The 22,158-nt window shown below is 45.1% G+C and overlaps 1 protein-coding gene across 14 annotated transcripts in view; it reads right to left on the bottom strand.

The window, feature by feature from the left end:
• add3a (adducin 3 (gamma) a) overlaps positions 1-22,158 on the bottom strand; it is a 153,438-nt gene that overhangs the window by 64,486 nt on the left and 66,794 nt on the right. For 7 of the 14 annotated variants that reach the window (XM_071389290.1, XM_071389297.1, XM_071389291.1 and 4 more), the window contains one exon: positions 9,865-9,960. The exons of 5 other annotated variants lie outside the window; for them this stretch is intronic. The gene's annotated coding sequence lies outside the window, so the exon portion shown is untranslated. Of the gene's footprint in view, positions 1-9,864; positions 9,998-22,158 lie in introns of all 14 variants that reach the window. 2 more of the 14 variants (XM_071389302.1, XM_071389293.1) reach the window with 1 other exon arrangement.

The following is a 22,158-nucleotide window of genomic DNA, read 5'->3' as shown; positions in this document are numbered from 1 at the left end:
CCAAATACATTTAAACTCAGTTTTTCACAATTACTGACATTTAATCCAAGTAAAATTCCCTGCCTTAGGTCAGTTAGGATCACTACTTTATTTTAAGAATGTGAAATATCAGAATAATAGTAGAGAGAATGATTTATTTCAGCTTTTATTTCTTTCATCACATTCCCAGTGGGTCAGAAATGTACATACACTCAAATAGTATTTGGTAGCATTGTCTTTAAATTGTTTAACGGGTCAAATGTTTTGGGTAGCCTTCCACAAGCTTCCCACAATAAGTTGTGTGAATTTTGGCCCATTCCTCCTGACAGAGCTGGTGTAACTGAGTCAGGTTTGTTGGCCTCCTTGCTCACACACATTTATTCAGTTCTGCCCACAAATTTTCTATAGGATTGAGGTCAGGGCTTTGTGATGGCCACTCCAATACCTTGACTTTGTTGTCCTTAAGCCATTTTGCCACAACTTTGAAAGTATTTTTAGTAGGATTAAATGTCAGGAATTGTGAAAAACTGAGTTTAAATGTATTTGGCTAAGGTGTATGTAAACTTCCGACTTCAACTGTACCTCTGGGCCGTACCCATCATGACTGAACACAAAAAAGTAGCAATTCCATTTCCTTGCCTCAGTGCATGAGCGTGGCAGCTGTGAGGTGGGGGCTTGCATCTAAACTCACTAACATTATTTCAATGCATCTTTATGACTCTTGGGCACTAGGACTTACAGCATATATAAGGTCAGGTCACAATTCATTACTGTCCTGTTGTTACCTGGGGTCAGTCAGCAGCTGTTCATTCATAGTGTATTATTATACTGGGTTTCTGTCTGCTGTGTGTATTGAGTGATGGGGCTATCAGCCACGGGTTGACTTCAAACCAAACACTGCTACCTGGCTGCACCACCACGCTACCAATGGATAGCCATCATAGTATTCCCTGTGTGCACAACACGTTTCGGTCGGATCTCAACCCGCCCTGTAGGGATGGTTTTGTGAAGGAACGCGCGCACACACACACACACACACACACACACACACACACACACACACACACACACACACACACACACACACACACAGAGGATCCCAAATCATACCCATGTTTCCATGGAGATATTGTGTATACATGTATTTACTCTAACTGATTGTGTTATGGACCAGTGTCTACAGAGACACAGAATGTTACTGTAATAGGAATGATCCACCCTCGACTTGGCCTCTATGTTGCTCATAGTGGAGAGAGAGAGAGAGATAGGGATAGTGGGGGACTGGGAGAGGGAGAGAAAGAGAGAGGGAGAGAGAGAGTACGAGAAAAGTAGAGAGAGATAGTGGTGGATAGGGAGCGGGAGAGAAAGAAAGAAAGAGGGAGAGAGAGTGAGAAAAGTAGAGAGAGATAGTGGTGGACAGGGAGAGGGAGAGAAAGAAAGAAAGAGGGAGAGAGAGTGTGAGAGAGATAGCGGTGGACAGGGAGAGAGGGAGAAAAAGAAAGATACAGAGAATTAAAGAGGTAGAGAGAGAAAGAGAGAGACAAGAAGACTGGATACAGCTTGGATTGTCAAGGGAACACTAGATAAACGGTCCCGTGTGGCTCAGTTGGTAGAGCATGGCGCTTGCAACGCTAGGGTTGTGGGTTCATTCCCCACGGGGGGACCAGGATGAATACGTATGAACTTTCCAATTTGTAAGTCGCTCTGGATAAGAGCGTCTGCTAAATGACTTAAATGTAAATGTAATAAAGGGGTTTGGTTTGGAATACAACATCTTTGTCGTTGTCTCAGAAGACTGGCTCTTAGAAGTTAACAACAAACAAATGACTAAGCTACATTTTTTGACATCACAGGAAGAACACTTCAATCACAATATCAAAGTCCCAAAGTTCAGACTCAATGAAGGTACAGTAGCACATAAACTGTCCAAGACAACATGTGCTTTGTAGGCCAGATTCCCACCAGCCATCAAAGACGTCAAAAGAAGGGCATTGTATTCTCACATCTGACACACGGAAGGTCAACGTTCAATATGAAAGCAGTAGAACTAGGCTGCACTAGGCAGCGACCCTAAAACATTGCGTGTGTGTGTGTGTGTGTGTGTGTGTGTGTGTGTGTGTGTGTGTGTGTGTGTGTGTGTGTGCGTGTGTCCGGGCGCCAACAGACACGTTGAATCACAACCACAACATGAAGCCTAATCAGGAACAAACAATTAATATGGTGTTTATGATGCTTCTCTCTCATCAAGATGCTGGATAATAATAGTCTGTTACTGGTGCGAAGAGATACGTAATCAACATGGTGTGTGTGTATGTGTGTGGTAACAGATAGAACAGTGAATCAGTTATTATCTGTTGATAATGATGGTGCTACCGAAACATGAAGGGAAGTGAGAGGTGCCATGATGTCAATCAGTGTAATTAAGGATAACGAGAGTGGAAGTGGAAGCCCACTCAGACACCACACACACACACACACACACACACACACACACACACACACACACACACACACACACACACACACACACACACACACACACACACACACACACACACACACACACACACACACAGCTAATGACACCTATAATCATGCTCGGTAATGACTGACACATACTCTTTTTTAACGAACTCCTGTTGCTTTAACCACGTAAACAAAAACAACCTCTCCGCAGACCCAGGCTGGCTAAGTGCTACCCTATATACCTCCCTGAGTCTCCAACTTTACACAAAGTAGGTTATTCTAAACAGTGACCTTGGCTCCTGGGTAGAAACAAGCCTGGCTGCCAGTCTCTCTACTTTAGCTGACCAGTGTGTGGTTGTCAGGCCAAACGAGTCCTGCTACAAAGCAACATTCAGCCATGGAACACACAACCAACCGTGCAAAAACTGGTTGAATCAAAAAGTGTTCCGCGTCATAAAAAAGTATAATCAATGTCATGACTGATTGGATTTGATTTGCAAAAAGTCATCAAACGAAGGGATTTTTGTATTTTCTTCACTAAAACGTGTCATCTAAATCCAACGACAAGGTGACTTTTTTGTTGATTTCACATTGAATTCACGTTAGTTAACAACTCAACCAAATCAAATCTAAACTAGACGTTGAAATGACATCTGTGCTCAGTAGGAAACTACTCACAGAAACAGTCCTGAAAGACCAAGCCAATCAGACAGGTTTTGATTTGTTCAGCAGTTCTTAAAATCTTCATATGTATATGAACCTAGCACTCCTATGCACTGCAGTATAGTAACACATAACAACCCACGACATCCAGCGACTCAGCCAGCGATGGTGCTATTCCAACACTCCCTGGGCGGCGAGAGGGGCCCAAGATGGGAAACCAGAACCCTGGTTGAGATGCAGCAATCTGGGCTAAAGGAATCTGGAGGGGTGCCTGTAGTGGCTGTGGCATAGTATGCAGCTCCATGCCTCTAGGGTCTCTAGTCTGTCAGTCTGCATCACAAATGGCACCCTATACCCTACATAGTGGGCCCTGGTCAAAAGTAGTGCACTATGTAGGGAATAGAGGTCGACCGATTAATCGGAATGGCCGATTAATTAGGGCCGATTTCAAGTTTTCATAACAATTGGTAATCGGCATTTTTGGACACCGATTATGGCCGATTACATTGCACTCCACGAGGAGACTGCGTGGCAGGCTGACTACCTGTTATGCGAGTGCAGCAAGGAGCCAAGGTAAGGTGCTAGCTAGCTAATCAATCTTAACATAATCACTAGTTAACTACACATGGTTGATGATACTACTAGTTTATATAGCTTGTCCTGCGTTGCATATAATCGATGCGGTGCCTGTTAATTTATCATTGAACCATAAACATCAATGCCTTAAAATCAATACACAGAAGTATATATTTTTAAACCTGCATATTTAGTTAAAAGAATATCATGTTAGCAGGCAATAATATCTAGTGAAATTGTGTAATTTCTCTTGCGTTCATTGCACGCAGAGTCAGGGTATATGCAACAGTTTTGGCCGCCTGGCTCATTGCGAACTAATTTGCCAGAATTTTACGTAATTATGACATAACATTGAAGGTTGTGCAATGTAACAGCAATATTTAGACTTAAAGATGCCACCTGTTAGATAAAATACGGAACGGTTCCGTATTTCACTGAAAGAATAAACGTTTTGTTTTCGAAATTATAGTTTCTGGATTTGACCATATTAATGACCTAAGGCTCGTATTTCTGTGTGTTATTATGTTATAATTAAGTCTAAGATTTGATAGAGCAGTCTGAGCGGTGGTAGGCACCAGCAGGCTCGTCAGCATTCATTCAAACAGCACTTTCCCGCGTTTGCCAGCAGCTGTTTATGACTTCAAGCTCGTCTAGACTAAATCAACTCCCGAGATTAGGCTGGCAATACTAAAGTACCTATTACAACATCCAATAGTCAAAGGTATATGAAATACAAATGGTATAGAGAGAAATAGTCCTATAATAACTACAACCTAAAACCTCTTACCTGGGAATATTGAAGACTCATGTTAAAAGGAACCACCAGCTTTCATATGTTCTCATGTTCTGAGCAAGGAACTTAAACGTTAGCTTTTTGGAGGGAGTTGAAAGTCCGTGTTGCCCAGCAACAGCCCCAAAACATCACTGCTCTAGAGGAGATCTGCATGGAGGAATGGGCCAAAATACCAGCAACAGTGTGTGAAAACCTTGTGAAGACTTACAGAAAACGTTTGACCTCTGTCAATGCCAACAAAGGGTATATAACAAAGTATTGAGATAAACTTATGTTATTGACCAAATACTTATTTCCCACCATAATTTGCAAATAAATTCATTACAAATCCTACAATGTGATTTTCTGGATTTTTTTTTCTCATTTTGTCTGTCATAGTTGAAGTGTACCTATGATGAAAATTATAGGCCTCTCTCATCTTTTTAAGTGGGAGAACTTGCACAATTGGTGGCTGACTAAATACTTTTTTGCCCCACTGTATATATATATAAATAAATAAATAAAATCGTCCGATTAATCGTTATCGGCTTTTTTTGGTCCTCCAATAATTGGTATCGGTATTGGAAAATCATAATCGTCGACCTCTAGTAGGGAATGTGGTTGCATTTGGAACTTCAGTCTCAGTCAGCAGTTAATTTACAAGGCAAATGTTCCTACTGGACTGAACCATGGGCCATGTGCAGGTGTCCCTGGTCTGCCATAGAGAGGAGCAGAGACCTCGTCTAGACTAAAGGGAGAAGGCTGGCTTTAGGTTTACACAGGCAGATGGACTGTGCAGTACAGGACTGTGATACGGACAGAGGTTGGTTTAGAAGCAAAACAAAATCATGTGTGATGTTGAATGATTTGCAGAGCAGACTTTCTAATCTAGGGCATAGCCTTCCGGATGTTCAGTTTTCATGGCAAATCCACCATGTCTCGTGAATCTGGAGAGATGATCAGCTAGTCATCTAGGTTACATACGCTCTATTTCAAGGCACAGTTAGGAAATAAAATTCCTCTTAGCACAAACCAACAACCCTCCTCTCTATCACACACATACACACACATTGGAGGAAGCATCTGGGGTAGGAAATTGACGCTAAAGCCTCAATTACAAAGAGGATTTTGTGTTTTTTTTATGGAAAACCGACAGGCACCCAAATCACATGGTAGAAGAAAAATGACTGTCTATAATAAGACATAATCCTCCATTCCCCCAAATCCTGCTTGTCAAATGAAGCATTTCACTGTCGAGGACATAACTAAACCACAAGGTATTCTGGGAATGGAAAGAATTTCAGAACCCTTGGTTGCATGGAACGTTTTACTGAAAAATGTGTTTGTTCTCTATGATTGTGTTCTGTATCTGTTGTGCTTCCGTAGTGTATTGATGTGTGTATGTTTTGTAATTACAGGGATTTCCCCCAAAAGAGGCCTTGATCTCAGCATGACTCCCTGTCAAAATAAAGGATTGATAAATAAAACAATGGAGTCAAGGAGAACTTTAGAATGTCTTATCTAAGTACTATGCTTTTTTGTTACCCTACCCCTAATCCTCCTCGACCCTACCCCTAATCCTCCTCGACCCTACCCCTAATCCTCCTCGACCCTACCCCTAATCCTCCTCGACCCTACCCCTAATCCTCCTCGACCCTACCCCTAATCCTCCTCGACACCTACCCTAACCCACTCTAATCCTACCCCCACTCTACCCTACCCCTAATCTATCCTAATCCTACCCTTAATCTACCCTAATCTACCCTACCCTAATCTACCCTACTCTACTCCTAATCCTACCCTACTCTAAACCTAACCCTACCCTGCCTCTAATCCTACCCCACCCTACTCTAATTCACCCCTTCCCCACTCCACCCCTAATCCTACCTTACTCTAACCCTACTATACCCTACTCTAATCCTCCCCTACCTCTAATCCTACTCCACCCTACCCCACCCCTAATCCTACCTTACTCTATCCCTACCATACCCGTAATTCTACCCCTAATCCTACCCTACCAATAATCCTACCCTACTATTCCCTACCCTACCCCTAATCCTACCCCATCCCTACCCCACCCTACTCTAACCAACCCCTAATCCCACCTTACCCTAACCCTATTCTACCCTACTCTTCCCTTCTCTACTCTACTCTAACCCTATCCTACCCTACTCTACGGCTGCTTTCCAGATTTAGCTAGACAGCAACACCACAGAAACATCTAGCACCCTTCTAATCATGCAACACCTGGAGGACATTTCAAAACGGTTTAAAATCTTGAAATAAACACAATCTATGACTGACCTTCACATGACCCTAGGTTCATGGAAAGGCCAAACTCCCATCCTCTGCTATTCTCTGAAAAACAGACACATGAAGACATTGTGGAATGAAGACTACCAAAACACAAGCACACTCCCCTTTTCAAATTGACCTCATTCTCTCTGTTAGTCCAACTAACTTGTCCGTAGTTAAGTCAGTCACAAGGTATGTGTTTAGCAAAACAGGACACAAGTGCATTGGTTTGACAATGTGAAAGTGAATTTACTTCTGAATGCTGTCACTCATATACTCAGTACAGACTGAGACACCATTGAGACACATCGATGCCAAGAGCTCCATTGAGACAAATTAAATCAGATTATTTGATTGTATTATACTGAGTATATGAGTGAAAGCATTCAGAAGTAAATTCACTTTCACATTGTCAAACCAATGCACTTGTGTCCTGTTTTGCGAACCACATACCTTGTGACTGACTTAACTACGGACAAGTTAGTTGGACTAACAGAGAGAATGAGGTCAATTTGAAAAGGGGAGTGTGCTTGTGTAGTCTCCATTCCACAACCCAAGGAAACAGACGTTTTGGATGTGTTGGTGTGTGTGTGTCCATGATGTAATGTAACACTACAGGAGGCAGTGGTCTCTCTCACATGGCAGTCCGCATGACATCCCTCCCACCTCACCCCAAAGGCACCCCCACATGAGGATCTCCATAGCAACCCCCAAACAAACACTGTATGCATGATGTGGCCACCACACCCCAGGACCAGAGAGAGACAATCAGAGAAAGAGAGAGAGAGACAGTCAGAGAGAGAGAGTCAGAGAGAGAGAGAGAGAGAGAGAGAGAGAGAGAGAGAGAGAGAGAGAGAGAGAGAGAGAGAGAGAGAAAAAAAAAAGTCAAGTGACAAGAGGAATATAGAGAAAAATGTAAGGAGAGAGAGAGAGAGAGAGCAAGAGAGACAAACAGAGAGTAAGAGAACGAGGGAGGGGGAGAAAGAGAGAGAGACAGAGTAAGAGAATGAGGGAGGGGGAGAAAGAGCGAGAGAGACGGGGATAGATGGAGACATCACAAGGGATTCCTCTAAGCAACATATGGTATAATTTAGCTACGCTACAGATCAAATCCATTCATAAAGCTGAAGAGACGTTTGGAAAGATAACCCTCGTCAAGGAACTATAGACCATATGCAAACACTTACTGTCTGCTATAGAGGGCCAAACAGACTGATACTGAACTGTTATAACCTGTGTAATGTGTGTATGAACTAAACACTGTGTCCAAGTTGGAAGAACTAAAGAAGAAGCTAATGACTCTTCTTTTTCATCAGAGGCTAGAAGATAAAAACCATGAGAGTCCGCCTTCTACTCACGTTTAAATGCTTCAAAACGTCTCAAATGAGACAGCTGTAGACAATGATACTTTTGTTTATCAAAGTAAAAGGATTTAAAAAACTCCTCCTCTGACCCACTTTCATGACCCTGATCTGGTCCCATTGGAGTTGTGCGTCACGTGAAAGGACCCGATCTAAAGAAGAGGTGGACTCTGGGAGTAAGGTCCTACCCACCGCTGCTTCTCCTCTTTTCCCGCTATCCCATAAGCCTTTAGTGTCTTGAGAGTTTAGACCAGCAACCTGGACAAAGTCCTGACACAGCAGATATACAAAACCCAAGACTCTTCATTGTGTTCCCCCTCTCCACTTTGAAGACTTTGAGTAGGGACACCGCCAATAAACCTGCGGTGGTATCAAGGTCAGAGAAAAGAACTGAGCTGGTTATAGTGGGTGTAGGAAGGACATGTGTGGCTAACAACATGACTCCCACGTTCAACATCAAGGACGCTGGCGTTTACTGTAGGTCTGTCTTTTGTGTTGGTTGGTGGTTCTGGGAAAGAACATCAAACCCAAACTTACAAAAGACATTCCAAAGTATCTTTGTGGGGGCACATAAAACCGTCCACAGTGGCGCCAAAGTCTTTGGAAACAGGCCAATATGAATGCCCTTACATAACATCCATCCACCACGCCTGCTTGGTCTGACACTAGTAGAAAATAGAAAATGCAAATACATACAGGACACTTTCCATGTGAACTTCCTCACACAACATCCACTATGAAAGTCCTTCCTTACCTGACCTTCAACTACCATGTTTTCCTGCCACTAGTGGAAAGAAATTACAAAGTAAGCTTTGTCACTAATGTGAGGTCAAAGGTTAGGTGTCAAGTCAACCTCCTTTTGATGTAGAGAGCAGAATGACAGAACCAGCACAGGAAACTGACCAGGGAAACCAACTCATCTCTCAAATACAGTCAGCTGACCTCTCCCTCTCTCCATCTCTCTGACTGCTCTCTGACACACTGCCAGAAGAGAGAAGAGAAAGGGCCCCTGGGGGCCGGGTGGAGAGTGAGACACTTCTCAATACAAAGCATCCATCACCACGGAAACACCCGGAAACGGACGTTGAAGGGACACGGTCGCCCACAAGGTCAGTCATCTAGCTGAACAGCCCGCTGAGGGACTTCGATGGCGATGCCCCGTCAACAGCCATTGACTGTTACTTGGCAGCGTGTGTATGTATGTGTGTGTGTGTGTGTGTGTGTGTGTGTGTATGTATGTAGTGAATAATTCAAAGGAAATGGTTGTTAGTGATGAATCCTGGCATTGAGGAGACAGTATTAAGGGTCAGTTTGGGTGCCAGGACTCTGACAGTTTGTAGTGAAAGCCTGGTCTGTATGAGCCCCAGGGAGAGTGATGCTGTGAAGTGGACACTAGACAGCTCCTACTGCACTATACACTACTGATGACTGGGACAATGTTGGTGTGATACAGCCGGCCCATCATGAGAGTCGGTCCAGGTCGGAGATTTTAAACTCCTAAAGGCCAAATCAAACAAAACGTGAACGAGTGTGTACACACTGGAATTAGAAAGCACGGTAGTGAATGACAGACAGACAGACAGACAGACAGTCAACGCTGTCAAAAGTATTACATGCATCAAATTAGAAAACAGGTCTATTTTTCTCGCGTCTATGCGAAGCGATGCTCGTTCGCGCTTCGTTTGATTTGGCCTTAATAGTCCGGGTCAAGAGTCCGGTCTCTGTAAGAGCTTTATTGGTTAGTCAACTCACACTGAAGTGACGCTGCTGGTTGATAAGTCCTGAGGTGTGATAGATTGGATGATCGCCGTCTGTCTCTCTCTCTCTCGACAGGTCCAGTGGTCAGTTCTAGAGGAGGGTTAAATGAACATTGTTGAGCAACAGCCTGAGAGGAGAAATAAAGGAGAAGAAACTGATTGAGGAGGAACGGAGGAGAAAAGACACAGCTTCCTGTCAGGATGTGAGGCCCCGCTGGGGGGACACGGGGCTCTGAGCCAAGAGTCACTTTTATGCTGAGACGCAGTGTGTGTGTGTGTGTGTGTGTGTCCATCCTCAACAAAGTTAACAATTGTGCCCCGTATTATTCTAAACATGCCTAATGTTTGTTCTCACAATAAACACTTAATCTGGGATAACCCATAATCATAATGGTGTATTACAACACAGACAAGACTAAATATCGCTGCAGTTTTTGTTAGTAAAGCCTTGGTGGATTAACATAGGAATACCAATTAGCCTAATAACAGCGTCTAATTATCAGTCCATCTCCCTCTCATACCGAGCTAATAGAACAGGGATTTCTCTACAATAGTTGTTTTTAATTGGACCACCATGGCTGAGCGTGGGCCTAGCCCAGGGCTTCATGGTCTCTCTCTCCCCCCCTCTCTTACTCCCCCCCTCTCACTCCCCCACAGAGAAGGAGTGGCGCAAAGACATCTTACTTTCAATGATACAAATTCCTTATCTCTTCATGGCGTTTCAAAGCTGTGAATGACCACGCACACTCCTGGCGTCCCACAGTCCCCTGGCTTGTGTGTACGCCCATATAATCCACGGGGTCAAAGTGCCCCCTTACAAGAAGCTGTTCCCTCACACACCTTATTCAGGAAGAGCATGAAGGACATGCAGAGGCCAGTGGCGTGTTCTGTTAATTAACTCATTGTTCCTTAGATCTTTTATTTTCCTGAGTAGTACCCATAGAGTTAGATAGAGGACTCTGGTGCCTAAAAGCAATGACGCAATGTCCATCTAAGTCTATGTTCACTGTGTCATGTCACTCAGAGTCACTTTAAAGAGCAGAGCCTACGGTGTATTCATTAGTCGCACACCGTAACAAACTGTATCAAAACGCTTTGTAACTGAAACTTTACTTTAAACAAAAACGGGGGTAGGTCCCCTCACTGTTTGGTTCCTAGTGAATGCACCCCTGGCGATGGAAGACAGAACGAGACAAGAAGACCAGGCATTGTGGCAGCAGAGGAATGTTTCAATAACCAACATGAGGGCTGTGGCTTAGGTCTATGTGCTAGCCTGGAGCTGTGTTCAACGGGCATCACTTCCCATAGAGATAGGATTGTTTTTCAGAAACCGAGCCAATAGAGCTCAGTATCTGCTTATTGGACGTGGTGCCAGATTGCTGTAAGGCTCAGAGTTGTCATGTACTCTGAAGAATGTGTCTGTAATGCTAAGTCATCCAACATGTGTGTGTGTGTGTGTCTATGTGTCTATGTGTATATGTGTTTGTGTGTGTGTGAGTGAGTGTGTATGTGTGTATGTGTTTGTGACTGTGTGTATGTGTATATGTGTGTGTGTGTGTTTGTGAGTGTGTGTGTGTGTGTGTGTGTTTGTGAGTGTGTGTGTATGTGTATGTGTATGTGTGTATGTGTTTGTGAGTGTGTGTGTGTGTGTGTGTGTGTGTGTGTGTGTGTGTGTGTATGTGTGTGTATATGTGTGTGTGTGTGTGTGTGTGTGTGTGTGTGTGTGTGTGTGTGTGTGTGTGTGTGTGTGTGTGTGTGTGTGTGTGTGTGTGTGTGTGTGTGTGTGTGTGTGTGTGTGTGTGTGTGTGTGTGTGTGTGTGTGTGTGTGTGTGTGTGTGTCAGAAGGTCCCAGCCAGTGATGGTATCCCTGCCTTGCAGTCAGTGTGACTGCGACACGCGCCATTGTCACAGAAAACAGCAGAGCACATACCAGAGAATATAATGACTATCCAATGACAGGTGCCTAAGGTCTACTGGAAAAATCTCCATCCCAGTGGGAATTATCTTCTCAGTGTCAAGGATTAGATTTCTTGATGCGCGACACACACACATACACACACACACACAAAGATTAAGATGACTCTAGGATTGCTCATCTCCTGCAGGCGTATAGTTACGGAGCACTGTGTAAATGTCACGACGAATGATAGCCAAGGCTAGTCCAGTCAACTCAACTGGTATGCCCCTGGTTCGGGGATCAACTAGTTGGGTCTGAGGTGCAGAGGAGAATGAAGTCTCCTCCACATTGATCTAAGGTCAGTTTGGGGTTTTCTTTCCCGTAATGGTTAAGGTTTGGGCGAGGAGTAAGTTGATCCTGAGGGCAACGTCTGTTCACATCTACTCAGGAGGAAGACGGAGGGGGGAAGAAAGGAGAAGAGGGAGAGAGGGACTGTAGGTTCGAGTTACATCTCAATTAGCCAGCGATTTGTAGCGCCAGGTGAACCAACAACCTGCCCTCCAGCTCTCTATTCCAGTGTCAGCTTCAATCAGTGTGATCAAACAGCGTAGCCGAGAACAGAAAGAGAGCAGAGAGAGAGGGGGAGAGAGAGAGAGCGAAAAGGTGGAGGAGAGAAACAGAGGGGAAAAGAGAGAGGGGGAAAGAGAGCAAGAGGAGGGAGAGAGAAAGCACATAGTAGCAGAATACCTGACCACTGTGACTGACCCTAAATGTAAAAAATCCTTGACTATGTACAGACTTATCGATCGAGGCCACTGTAAGCAGACCTGGCTCTCAAGAGAAGACAGACTCTGTGCCCACTGCCCACAAAACGAGGTAGAAACTGATCTACACTTCTTCCCCACAAATCACACAGACCCACAAAGAATTAGAAAACAAATCCAACATTGATAAAGTCCTATATCTGTAAGGTGAAGTACTGCAGTGTGCAGTTACAGCAGCACGATGTGTGGACCGCTGTCATGAGAAAAGGGAAACCAGTGGAGAACAAACATTGTAAATACAACCTGTTTATTTATTTCCCTTTTATACCTTACAACACTGTACATAGACCATAATATAACATTTCAAATGTCTATATTCTTTTCAAACTTTTGTGAGTGTAATGTTTACTGATTTTTCCACTGTTTATTTCCCTTTTGTTTATTGTCTATTCCATTTGCTTTGGCAATGTAAACATATGTTTCCCATACAAATAAAGCCCTTCGATTTGAATTGAATCGAGAGGAGATAGGTAAAGAGAAAGAGAGAGAGGACCGAAAGAGATGAGAGAAAGCAGAGACACAGAGGGGGAACAAGAGAGTGTGAAAGAGAGATAGAGAAGGGCGAGAGAGGAGAGAAAGGAGAAAGAGAGAGAGAACAGAACACAGCAGAGTCTAGGATCACGTCTGTCCATATTGTTCTATTCATTATGCTCTAAAAGGCTAAACTGATCCTTGATCAGCACTTTAGTGAGGACTCCCCTCGGTCCATATTGTCCTATTCATTATGCTCTAAAAGGCTAAACTGATCCTTGATCAGCACTTTAGTGAGGACTCCCCTCTGTCCATATTGTTCTATTCATTATGCTCTAAAAGGCTAAACTGATCCTAGATCAGCACTTTAGTGAGGACTCCCCTCTGTCCATATTGTTCTATTCATTATGCTCTAAAAGGCTAAACTGATCCTAGATCAGCACTTTAGTGAGGACTCAGGAGGAACCACTGTGAATAGCCAGAGACTCAGGAATCATCTGCTCCGTTTTTCAGCTGTGTAATTCGATACTTCAGTTATGCACAGACATTCCAGAACACCCATCTCTCTCCCACCCTCTCTTCAACTGACAACACCCTCCATCCATCTCTCCCTCTGTCCATAGGATCTAGTTATCCATTATTAGTGGATATCTGATAAAACAGAGGGAAAGAAATGTGAAAAGAGCCACAGGAGTCCAGTGGAGAGAAGAAACAGAGCCCTTGGCCCAGCCATATGGTTTCAGCAGAACCCTTCACACCAGCGTCACCTCAGACAGTGTGTGTGTGTGTGTGTGTGTGTGTGTGTGTGTGTGTGTGGAGGGATTCTTTGAAGGCGAGGCTGCGCCAGTAACTCAGCGCAGTGCCAGCAACTCAGTTTACAGGTGACTGCTGGTGAAACGAGAGAGAGAGAGAGAGAGAGAGAGAGAGAGAGAGAGAGAGAGAGAGACAGAGATAGACAGAGAGATAGACAGAGAGATAGACAGAGAGATAGACAGAGAGAGAGAGAGCAATAAAAATACTTGAATTAGTTAAAGAACCCATTGCCCTTTATGGTTATGTGGTCTGGGGTCTGCGCACCATCCAAGAATTCACAAAAATGGAACAAACACCAAATTGAGACTCTGCATGCAGAATTCTGCAAAAATATCCTCAGTGTACAACGTAAAACACCAAATAATGCAAGCAGAGCAGAATTAGGATTAATTATCAAAATCCAGAAAAGAGACGTTAAATTCTACAACCACCTAAACGGAAGTGATTCCCAAACCTTCCATAACAAAGCCATCACCTACAGAGAGATGAACCTGGAGAGGAGTCCCCTAAGCAAGCTGGACCTGGTGCTCTGTTCACAAACAGATCCCACAGAGCCCAAGGACAGCAACACAATTAGACCCAACCAAATCATGAGAAAACTAAAAGATAATTACTTGACACATTGGAAAAAAATTGAATGAAACTGAGCAAACTAGAATGCTATTTGGCCCTAAACAGAGAGTACACTGCGGCAGAATACCTGACCACTGTGACTGACCCAAACTTAAGGAAAGCTTTGACTATGTACAGACTCAGTGAGCATAGCCTTGCTTTTGAGAAAGGCCGCTGGTGGCAGACCTGGCTCTCAAGAGAAGACAGGCTATATTGCACACTGCCCACAAAATGAGGTGGAAACTGAGCTGCACTTACTAACCTCCTGCCAAATGTATGACCATATTAGAGACACATATTTCCCTCAGATTACACAGAACCACAAAGAATTCGAAACAAATCAAATGTTGAAAAACTCCCACATCTACTGGGTGAAATATCACAGTGTGCCATCACAGAAGCAAGATTTGTGACCTGTTGCTACAAGAAAAGGGCAACCAGCGAAGAACAAACAATATTGTAAATACTAGGGATACACGATATATCGGAGAACATATCGGAATCAGACGATATTAGCTAAAAATGCCAACATCGACATCGGCCTGATGTCTAGTTAACCGATGAGAAAGCTACCATTCATACCTATATAACATGACGTAATGACGCCATGTAAAATTTTGCGCTACACTTGCAACACAGCAACATAGCCCACAATGTCTGCTGGTGTGGATCGAGCAGTCAACAAGTTGAGCAGTCACTTGAAAGAGTAAGAACATTTCAGCGAGACAACTCAAAGGCGAAATCCATTAAAGCCAAGATATTGGAATTCATTGCCCCTGACAATCAACCGTTCTCTGTCGTGGGGGATGTTGGCTTTCGCAGACTGGTCGAGCACCAGTACACACTAACAAGTGCGCTATTTTCCAGATGTTGCCCTACCGGAGTTACACAGTAATAGCGTCACTGCTATTAGCTTCACGACATACATACTATGGAACGCCGTTTGGGTCTTTGCGTGTCAAATAAAGATACAGTAGCACTGTCAAAGCTGTACAAAAAAGTCTGCAAACAAGCAAACACCGGCCACGAACAATGTGTTTACAATACAGCGTTGGTAATAAAGCATTTTGTTCGACCTCAACTTCTGGGGTAGCTAGCTTTATCTTGGTACTTAGCTAGCACCAATACAACCAGCCTGAAAATAATGACCAGTAGAAACTGCAGTCATTTTCATTATTCTTAGCAATGATTTAGGAATCGTTGTGAGTAAGTATTAGCTAGGTTGCCACTTGTTGTTCGCTTATTGAAATTGAACTTCAGTTCATGGAAATAAATAGCTAGCCAGCTACTTAACCTTGTTGCCCAAAGCTAACGTTAAAAGCAGCCAGCTAGCTTCATCTGGCTAGTGATGCTCGACTGGACCGGGTTATGTGTTGGGAAGCTTGCCAAATAGTGTTATTTGACGTGTATCTTTTTTTGACACGCAAAGACCCAAACGGTGTTCCATAGAAATCCTGGTTGAGAATGAAACGACTGAACAAATTAACAATGAAACAGCACAACAAGTATGTGAAATAAATTATTTTGATTATGTTTTACTGGAAAATGGGAACAAAATAACTTTTTGGTCAGTGTGGTGTGTGTGTGTGTGTAACCTATATTTAACTAGGCAAGTCATTTACAATGACGGCCTGGAAGACGCTGGGCCAATTGTGCGCCGCCCTATGGGACTCCCAATCACGGCCGGATGTGATACAGCCTGGATTCGAACCAGGGACTGTAGTGACGCCTCTTGAACTGAGATGCAGTGCCTTAGACCGTTGCGTCCATGTGTGGGTGTTAACTATTTAACTGTACTAGAATGCTTAAAAGGCCGCAAAAAAATTACATCTTGGTTATCGGTATAATTTTTTGTCAGGGAAAATATTGGATATCGGTATCGGACAAAAATGTAATATTGGTGCATCACTAGTAAATACAACCCATTTTATGTTTATTTATTTTCCCTTTTGTACTTTAATTATTTGCACATCGTTACAACACTGTATATAGACAATATGACATTTGAAATGTCTCTATTATTTTTGAACTTGTGTGAGTGTAATATTTACTTTTCACTTTTTGTTGTTTATTTCACTTTTGTTTATCATCTACTTTACTTGCTTTGGGAATGTTAACTTATGTTTTCCATGCCAATAAAGCCCTTACATTGAGAGAGCGAGGTGAGGAGGTGCCAGCAATCATTCAGTTCCTCCCTCCCAAGGCCTATCATTCTAGAGAGCAGCAGTTCCTCCCTCCCAAGGCCTATCATTCTAGAGAGCAGCAGTTCCTCCCTACCAAGGCCTATCATTCTAGAGAGCGGCAGTTCCTCCCTCCCAAGGCCTATCATTCTAGAGAGCGGCAGTTCCTCCCTCCCAAGGCCTATCATTCTAGAGAGCAGCAGTTCCTCCCTCCCAAGGCCTATCATTCTAGAGAGCAGCAGTTCCTCCCTCCCAAGGCCTATCATTCTAGAGAGCAGCAGTTCCTCCCTCCCAAGGCCTATCATTCTAGAGAGCAGCAGTTCCTCCCTCCCAAGGCCTATCATTCTAGAGAGCAGCAGTTCCACCCTCCCAAGGCCTATCATTCTAGAGAGCAGCAGTTCCTCCCTACCAAGGCCTATTATTCTAGAGAGCAGCAGCTCCTCTCTCCCAAGGCCTATCATTCTAGAGAGCAGCAGTTCCTCCCCCCAAGGCCTATCATTCTAGAGAGCAGCAGCTCCTCCCTCCCAAGGCCTATCATTCTAGAGAGCAGCAGTTCCTCCCTCCCAAGGCCTATCATTCTAGAGAGCAGCAGTTCCTCCCTCCCAAGGCCTATCATTCTAGAGAGCAGCAGTTCCTCCCTCCCAAGGCCTATCATTCTAGAGAGTAGCAGTTCCTCCCTCCCAAGGCCTATCATTCCAGAGAGCAGCAGTTCCTCCCTCCCAAGGCCTATCATTCTAGAGAGCAGCAGTTCCTCCTTCCCAAGGCCTATCATTCTAAAGAGCAGCAGTTCCTCCCTCCCAAGGCCTATCATTCGAGAGCAGCAGTTCCTCCCTCCCAAGGCCTATCATTCTAGAGAGCAGCAGTTCCTCCCTCCCAAGGCCTATCATTCTAGAGAGCAGCAGTTCCTCCCTCCCAAGGCCTATCATTCTCGAGAGCAGCAGTTCCTCCTTCCCAAGGCCTATCATTCTAGAGAGCAGCAGTTCCTCCCTCCCAAGGCCTATCATTCTCGAGAGCAGCAGTTCCTCCCTCCCAAGGCCTATCATTCTCGAGAGCAGCAGTTCCTCCTTCCCAAGGCCTATCATTCTCGAGAGCAGCAGTTCCTCCTTCCCAAGGCCTATCATTCTCGAGAGCAGCAGTTCCTCCCTCCCAAGGCCTATCATTCTAGAGAGCAGCAGTTCCTCCCTACCAAGGCCTATCATTCTAGAGAGCGGCAGTTCCTCCCTCCCAAGGCCTACCATTCTAGAGAGCAGCAGTTCCTCCCTACCAAGGCCTATTATTCTAGAGAGCAGCAGCTCCTCCCTCCCAAGGCCTATCATTCTAGAGAGCAGCAGTTCCTCCCCCCAAGGCCTATCATTCTAGAGAGCAGCAGTTCCTCCCTCCCAAGGCCTATCATTCTAGAGAGCAGCAGTTCCTCCCTCCCAAGCCCTATCATTCTAGAGAGCAGCAGTTCCTCCCTCCCAAGGCCTATCATTCTAGAGAGCAGCAGTTCCTCCCTCCCAAGGCCTATCATTCTCGAGAGCAGCAGTTCCTCCTTCCCAAGGCCTATCATTCTAGAGAGCAGCAGTTCCTCCCTCCCAAGGCCTATCATTCGAGAGCAGCAGTTCCTCCCTCCCAAGGCCTATCATTCTCGAGAGCAGCAGTTCCTCCTTCCCAAGGCCTATCATTCTCGAGAGCAGCAGTTCCTCCTTCCCAAGGCCTATCATTCTAGAGAGCGGCAGTTCCTCCCTCCCAAGGCCTATCATTCTAGAGAGCAGCAGTTCCTCCCTCCCAAGGCCTATCATTCTAGAGAGGGGCAGTTCCTCCCTCCCAAGGCCTATCATTCTAGAGAGCAGCAGTTCCTCCCTCCCAAGGCCTATCATTCTAGAGAGGGGCAGTTCCTCCCTCCCAAGGCCTATCATTCTAGAGAGGGGCAGTTCCTCCCTCCCAAGGCCTATCATTCTAGAGAGGGGCAGTTCCTCCCTCCCAAGGCCTATCATTCTAGAGAGGGGCAGTTCCTCCCTCCCAAGGCCTATCATTCTAGAGAGGGGCAGTTCCTCCCTCCCAAGGCCTATCATTCTAGAGAGGGGCAGTTCCTCCCTCCCAAGGCCTATCATTCTAGAGAGGGGCAGTTCCTCCCCCCCAAGGCTTATCATTCTAGAGAGTAGCAGCCACTCAGTACTACTGTACGTCACTGTATCAGGTCTCCGTGGTGATTCAAGACGTTTCTTTCATGTCTGAGCCACAACCCACGCTCCTCTCTGGTTTACAGATCACCACGCCCACCAACTCCACAGGAGGAATTATTGGGACACAGAGCTGGAGGAGGAATGGGATATTTCCACATTTTGGGGACCTGAACGTGGATTTATGGCCTGTGTGTGTGTGTGTGGTAGACCATGACGATGTATTGGATACAACACATTTACAGGAGGTGAAAATCAGATACTGAAGTTGAGATCTCTTTATGGCTGGTCAGATACTGTTTTGCAGAGAAAGGGGATCAGCTTTGGTTGCTGAAAAAGCAGAAGAAGATTTCTCCCTTCAAGAAGATACTGTTACATCTAGTGCAGTGAAACACATGCATATAACAATCTGGAACTACTGAGGACTGAAAGTTGATCTTCTGGTCCATATGCCATGTCACTTACACACCATCTCCCCCCTCACCCATGTCTCTTTCCACCCCTCCCTCTCCCTCTCTCTTCATCTCTCCCTCTCTGTCCTCCAGTCCTCTGTGTCAATCCATCCATCTCTAATCCACTTCCCCGATCCCTCACTGAGCCCACAGCGTTCATTTGTCTGCCCCTTTGTATTGTTTTCAGGACAGGGGTGTCTGCACCCCCCCCCCCCACCACCTTCTCCTCTCTCAGTGAAGGACAGACAGTGCAGCATTCGGGCATGGTCCCGCCCCCGCACGTGGAAAAATAAACAAGTGTCCACATCTTCGTGGTGTGTGTGTGTGTGTGTGTGAGTGTGTGTCGATGTGTTCGCCCTCTGGAATGTTAATGACTTCCATAACCATCTGTCTCGGGCTTTTACCTGCCAAAACTTGGAAAAGGCTCGGAAGCAGGACTTCCGATGACGCCGCCGCCGGCTCATTCGAGGCGATAATGAAGCTTGAATGGAAAGTTTCAAAAGCATCAAAAGACAGTCAAAGGGCCTGAATTAAAGGCGCTCTTCAAGCTCAGCAGCACCTAGCGGATTATTCCCTTGTGTTCCAAGAGCTGGAGCTAGCTGAGGAAAGGGACAGACAGACAACAGGCTTGTTGTTTCACTGACAAACAGAGAACACATAGTCTTTTCATACAGGTTTGATGAAAAACTGGTATCAGAAGTGCTTAGTAAGGAGATTCATTGTTCTAAGTCAACACACACAATCACCGTGCTGACAGGTCAACACAGTGGCCCACTAAATGACTAAACATCAGTAATGACCATAAGAAGTAAAAGAAGATGAGCGAGCCCCTTAAGATCTCTCTCTCTCTCTCTAATGCCGGGTGGTCTTTAGAGGGCTATGGGTTAGTGCTCTAGTCTTTAGAGGGCTAGGGGTTAGTGCTCTAGTCTTTAGAGGGCTATGGGTTAATGCTCTAGTCTTTAGAGGGCTATGGGTTAATGCTCTAGTCTTTAGAGGGCTATGGGTTAATGCTCTAGTCTTTAGAGGGCTATGGGTTAGTGCTCTAGTCTTTAGAGGGCTATGGGTTAATGCTCTAGTCTTTAGAGGGCTATGGGTTAATGTTCTAGTCTTTAGAGGGCTATGGGTTAGTGCTCTAGTCTTTAGAGGGCTATGGGTTAGTGCTCTAGTCTTTAGAGGGCTATGGGTTAGTGCTCTAGTCTTTAGAGGGCTAGGGGTTAGTGCTCTAGTCTTTAGAGGGGTTAGTGCTCTAGTCTTGAGGGCTATGGGTTAGTGCTCTAGTATTTAGAGGGCTATGGGTTAGTGCTCTAGTCTTTAGAGGGCTATGGGTTAGTGCTCTAGTCTTTAGAGGGGTTAGTGCTCCAGTCTTTAGAGGGGTTAGTGCTCCAGTCTTTAGAGAGCTATGGGTTAGTGCTCTAGTCTTTAGAGGGCTATGGGTTAATGCTCTAGTCTTTAGAGGGCTATGGGTTAATGCTCTAGTCTTTAGAGGGCTATGGGTTAGTGCTCTAGTCTTTAGAGGGCTATGGGTTAGTGCTCTAGTCTTTAGAGGGCTAGGGGTTAGTGCTCTAGTCTTTAGAGGGCTATGGGTTAGTGCTCTAGTCTTTAGAGGGCTATGGGTTAGTGCTCTAGTCTTTAGAGGGGTTAGTGCTCTAGTCTTTAGAGGGCTATGGGTTAGTGCTCTAGTCTTTAGAGGGCTATGGGTTAGTGCTCTAGTCTTTAGAGGGCTATGGGTTAGTGCTCCAGTCTTTAGAGGGCTAGGGGTTAGTGCTCTAGTCTTTAGAGGGCTATGGGTTAGTGCTCTAGTCTTTAGAGGGCTAGGGGTTAGTGCTCTAGTCTTTAGAGGGCTATGGGTTAGTGCTCCAGTCTTTAGAGGGCTATGGGTTAGTGCTCTAGTCTTTAGAGGGCTATGGGTTAGTGCTCTAGTCTTTAGAGGGCTATGGGTTAGTGCTCTAGTCTTTAGAGGGGTTAGTGCTCTAGTCTTTAGAGGGTTGGGGGTTAGTGCTCCAGTCTTTAGAGGGCTATGGGTTAGTGCTCCAGTCTTTAGAGGGCTATGGGTTAGTGCTCTAGTCTTTAGAGGGCTATGGGTTAGTGCTCTAGTCTTTAGAGGGCTATGGGTTAGTGCTCTAGTCTTTAGAGGGCTATGGGTTAGTGCTCTAGTCTTTAGAGGGCTATGGGTTAGTGCTCTAGTCTTTAGAGGGCTATGGGTTAATGCTCTAGTCTTTAGAGGGCTATGGGTTAGTGCTCCAGTCTTTAGAGGGCTATGGGTTAGTGCTCTAGTCTTTAGAGGGCTATGGGTTAGTGCTCTAGTCTTTAGAGGGCTATGGGTTAGTGCTCTAGTCTTTAGAGGGCTATGGGTTAGTGCTCTAGTCTTTAGAGGGCTATGGGTTAGTGCTCCAGTCTTTAGAGGGCTAGGGGTTAGTGCTCTAGTCTTTAGAGGGCTATGGGTTAGTGCTCCAGTCTTTAGAGGGCTATGGGTTAGTGCTCTAGTCTTTAGAGGGCTATGGGTTAGTGCTCTAGTCTTTAGAGGGGTTAGTGCTCTAGTCTTTAGAGGGCTAGGGGTTAGTGCTCTAGTCTTTAGAGGGTTGGGGGTTAGTGCTCTAGTCTTTAGAGGGCTATGGGTTAGTGCTCTAGTCTTTAGAGGGGTTAGTGCTCCAGTCTTTAGAGGGCTATGGGTTAGTGCTCTAGTCTTTAGAGGGCTATGGGTTAGTGCTCTATTCTTTAGAGGGCTATGGGTTAGTGCTCTAGTCTTTAGAGGGGTTAGTGCTCCAGTCTTTAGAGGGCTATGGGTTAGTGCTCCAGTCTTTAGAGGGCTATGGGTTAGTGCTCTAGTCTTTAGAGGGCTATGGGTTAGTGCTCCAGTCTTTAGAGGGCTATGGGTTAG

Source organism: Salvelinus alpinus, chromosome 2, assembly GCF_045679555.1.
Source record: "Salvelinus alpinus chromosome 2, SLU_Salpinus.1, whole genome shotgun sequence".
Taxonomy (NCBI): domain Eukaryota; kingdom Metazoa; phylum Chordata; class Actinopteri; order Salmoniformes; family Salmonidae; genus Salvelinus; species Salvelinus alpinus.
The sequence above is the reverse complement of the archived record's forward strand: the minus strand, read 5'-3'. Positions and strand labels throughout refer to the sequence as shown.